The following is a 4872-nucleotide window of genomic DNA, read 5'->3' as shown; positions in this document are numbered from 1 at the left end:
GTTTCCCGATCGGTGAATACGATCTATCAGACTATCAGAGCTGGCAGGATGGTTATGTGTGTGTAAAGCGCCTTTGATGTTCTGTTCTTGGCCGGGCTCGGAGGGAAAGTGGTCAGCACGCCACCACGAATGGACGAAAAGAACGTGTGCGCCGCAAGGCAAGTGGGACACCGGTTGCACGTAAACGGTGAATTTTTGGAGAGGACTCAACTGGGTTTGGCCAGAATATGCAAGGCGACGAACGTGGCTTTGCTCTCGGATCGGTAAATTATTATGCGCACTTGTGTGCATATATACTTTTCGCCATTCAAAGATCTGTCGATCGAAGCACTGGAGATTCACGTCCCGACAGAGGCAAATGCTATAAAAATGAAACCCTTGACCGAGGTTGATGTCTACTGTGTGCGTAGTTCGGTCCACAAAGCCACCGCGCAATCATTTCCAGCTCCACCCAACACGTCAGACGGGCAAAGCTTATGCACGTGTAAAGAAGACTATAATATGCACACATTATACTACTCGATAAAGGACAGTACGAACGTAAAAACGTCAAAAAAAAGGACAGTACGTGTTTAGATAAGTATACTGTCAGAGTGTCACTGGTTTCAACATATGAACAGTATACTATACTGCTCTTTGCATCTCTGGGTACGTGAACCGATGATCATCCCACGCCACGGTTTAACGTTATCCTCGTCATTTTACCTCTTTCTCCCATACTAGTACATGACATGATGATTAGCGTGGATTCGCGGGCCGCAAAGACTACAGAAGACATGAGCCGAAAAATACAGAGGAAACGTGAAGTGAATACCAAGAGCGCTCGGCTGCATGCATGCATGCTGACATCGCTGCCTGGAGCGCTCGCTTCGAGCGCCGCGTTCCCACGGACCCCGACATCGGCGCGCGCGAGATCGACACAGCCCCGTCCCCGACCGGGGGTGGTAAAATTTTGTGTTTTGACCTTTTTGTCACACAAAATCAAGATCTGTTTCCAGTTTGAAATTTTTTCGACATTTGACCCTTTCTCCTATCGCCACGAGGCCCGGCGGTAGGATAGCACAGCCTATCGCAGGAAATTGCGGCGGTAGGATGGCACAGCCTATCGCCGGAAACTGCGGCGGTAGGGAACTTATCCACGTCAGCAGCGTAAACGGCCTTCGTCCCCCCTCTGTCAGCAGCGTAAACGGTCTCGCCCATTTTCTCATCTCCTCCACTTCCCCTCTCCGATCTTCTTCGTTGATTCACGGATTTTACGGATCGAGATGGCTTCGGAAAGAGGAAGGTAAGCTCCTCTCATCCCCCAATTAGTTTGAGTCGAATCAATCCGCTTTCTTATAGCCTAAAATGGTTCATGTTCATGTTCAAAATCATGAGGATCCCTAGTTGATATGATGAACCCTAGTTAATATAATGAACCTAGATGATTGCAATGTGATGAACCTAGTTGATGAACCCTAGGTTTAGTTTTTTTTTGACCATATGAGGAACCCTCTCTAGTTGATATGATGAACCCTAGAACCTAGATGATTGCAAGGTGATGAACCTAGTTGATGAACCCTAGGTTTAGTCTTTTTTGACCATATGAGGATTGAGGAACCCTCCCTAGTTGATGAACCCTAGGTTCAGGCTTAGATTTTTTTTAACAAATGTTGAACCATCAACTTCTCAATTTTTTTGTTAACAAAATTTATGATATGATGAATATTGGAGTAAGCAAAATTTATATGATGCAAGTAGTGGAGTAAATATGATATGATATGATATTGCATTTGACCCATCTTGATATATGTATTTTATTTAGTTAATGATGAACTTTTGTTATTCATCCATATGTTTAGGTCTGCAACAGTGGCACAACCATCACCCATTCATCTCCAACACGACCCATCCGGCTTGCCACTTCCGTACGTGTACGAGTCTTCCCCCGAGCTTCTGCAGACGGTTACCGCTTTTTCAGACGAGTTCCTACACACGATGAGGGCAGTGCGGTGGCACGAGAGGGCAAAATGGATCACCGACGATGTGAAGTGTTGGTCGCAGAGTGTGAAGGAGTGGAAGAGAGTGACTGCAGAGATGGAGGGAGATCCAACTATCTCCCGTGAACGTCGGGAAGGGACCATTGAAGCTGCCAAGCAACACTCCAACTGGGAGCTGCGCAATTTGGGCCGGAGGATCTACTTCGAGAGCAATGCAGAGGAGAGAGCCAGGATGCCGCCCCCAAGTGCATCGGCATTTGATATCATCAGATGGGGAAGGGCGGAGGCGAAAACTTCAGCTGGCAAGGCAAGGTGGGAGTGCTTGAACGGTCGGATGCCGAGAAGCGTTCCGCCTCCGCCTGAATCGGTGGATCCGTTGTCGTATCTGTCTCCACGGCCAGCCCTAACATACGAGGGGGGGAGGTTTACCCGTTATATAAACATGTCTATTGCATATGCATCTATGTTTGAGTAGGGGTTGTCAAACTATGTGGACAAGTTTGCTATTTGCTATTTCGTACTTATGAATTTATGTGTAAACAGTTTGATATTTGCTATATGGAACCTTTATTAATATGTGAGCTCATATTTTTCTATTTGTGAAACTATGTGAAACTTGTGACAAAACAAACAATCAATAAAACTTGTAAAAACCTAAACCCACAGGACCCTACCGCCAAGACCTGCGACGGTAGGTTCACGCAGACTACCGCCAAAACCTGCGGCAGTAGGGTGTTGCGCTGGCCGTTAGCTAACGGCAGTGGACCGTCCATGCCACCGCTGGAAGCCCTGGCGTTAGCCTGCATGAACCTACCGCCGGGTCCTTTGGCGGTAGCAAAAGGGTCAGATGTCAAAAAAATTGAACTGGGATCAGATCTTGATTTTGTTTGACAAAAGGGTCAAAACATGAAATTCGGCCATCGGGGGCGGGGTCCACTACCCTCTCAACGCGTCGTTGCATGTGTCACTCACTCGGTCGGTCCTGAGCTGGCTCAAGATTTAGGCCAACTCCACCGCGCGACCCCAAACGGACGTCCGTTTTGTCCGGATTCTGTCCGTTTGGGTAGCGTGTTGGCGTCGGTCCCAGGCCTGTCCTAGGATGCGGTGGCCATACGCCCAGCGCGCGGTCGCATCCTTTTTACCCCATCCTGTCCGCCTCCATTTTCAAGCAACAACATTTCAAATACCAGCGGCCGGCCTAGTTCACGCCAGCGGCCCTAGTTCACGCCCGGCAACAAAGCCAGCGGCCTACATGTCCTCGCCGGCAACACAGCCGGCCTCCAAAAAGAGTAGTTTTGTTCGCCGGCAACACAGCTAGCGGCCGGCAACACAACCATCGACCCAGCGGGCGGCACCCATGCCAGCCTCCAAAAAAGAATGGCCACGGCCGATCGGTCGACCTAGTTCAGGCCGTCGGTGTCGAACATCTCCTTCTGCCTGGCCTCGAACCAGCTCCTCATCTTGTCGCTCATCTTGCTCAAGTCCACGCTCATGATCGCATGGGTGACCTCCTTCGCTTTGGTTGCGGCATTGGTGGACTCGATGTCGAGCTTCCTCTGCCTGGCCTTGACGTTCTCGGCCTCGATGTTGAGCTGCCTTTGCCGCGCCGCCTCCTCCATGTCGATCTTCCATCTCTTGGCCGCCTCCTCCATCTGAAGCTTCTTCCTTTGAAGCTCTAGGTATTGCTTCATTTGCTCGTCCTTGCTTTGCTGCTTCTTCTCATCCCTCACATCCTTTTGAGACATCATGCCATGCAACATCTCATGCAAGGCCATGGATAAGGCATCACGTATGTCGTCCACCTTGGAGTTGGTCTTTCCCCTCGGCCTCTTCAACGCCTCGCCATCTCCACCTCTGGCGAACTTGACCGTCTTCTTGCCTCTTTTCCTTTGTAGCTCACGTTATTGATCTTTGAACTTAGGACAATTGTTGATAATCGTCCAACAACGCATAAGAGTGAATGACTTGTTATTGTGCCAGGCCTTGAATGCTTTCAAAGATTGAAATGCCTACACCACAAGATCAACAAGAATTGGACATGCAAACATGTACAAGACCGAAGTCACTTGGCCGTAGCAAGGAAAAGGACTAGGATGAGGAGAGCATACCATGTCCCCAACGCCGAGACCACTCACGGGCCGTGCTTCAACGCTCTCAAATGCGGCGCAATATGTGTTGCACTCTTGTTGGATGAACAACCACCTCTTTTGAATCGAGGTGATGCCACGGTTGCTTGTGATTTGGTAGGGCTCAAACATCTTCCTTTCATGGAAAGTTTTGTGGACTCTCGTCCAAAAAACCAGGCCCTTTTGTTGCGCGTCCGTCATCGTATCTTGGCTAATCTCCATCCAACATTGGCAAAACAACTTGTCCTCATCTTGTGTATATGAACCCGTGCGAATGCTCTTCCTCCTCTTTTGTGCTTCCGCTCTTCGGGTGAGCTCGTCGATGAACAATGGCTCGCCACCAATATCCATGTCATTGCCTTCTTCTTCATCACCATCACCTTCAACATAGATGTCATTGTCCTCATGCCACGAGTCACCATGGTCGTAGTCAGCACGTTCGTCGGCCTCTTCATCGGCAGTGAACTGGCCGCGGCCATCCTGACTTTGGGTCTCGTCGGGGTTGTAGACAGGGACATGCCCACCCTCGTAGATCACTTCCTCCATGAACTGGTCGTAGTAGGGGTCGTCGACCGGTGCCGTTGGTGTTGGCATTCTGTCGAACAAGACGTGGGGGACGACATGGTGCCCGTAAACGACGGTCGTGCTTGCTTTCTTTGCATCTCGACGGACGGCCGGCCGACCGCTGCTAGACCCAGGGGGTGACGTTGAGGTCGATGACGACCGCCGGGCGCGGGGTGGACGGCGCGATCACGGTCACGTCCGGC

Source organism: Triticum aestivum, chromosome 4B (genome assembly GCF_018294505.1).
Source record: "Triticum aestivum cultivar Chinese Spring chromosome 4B, IWGSC CS RefSeq v2.1, whole genome shotgun sequence".
Taxonomy (NCBI): Eukaryota; Viridiplantae; Streptophyta; class Magnoliopsida; order Poales; family Poaceae; genus Triticum; species Triticum aestivum.
Note: the sequence above shows the minus strand (reverse complement) of the source record.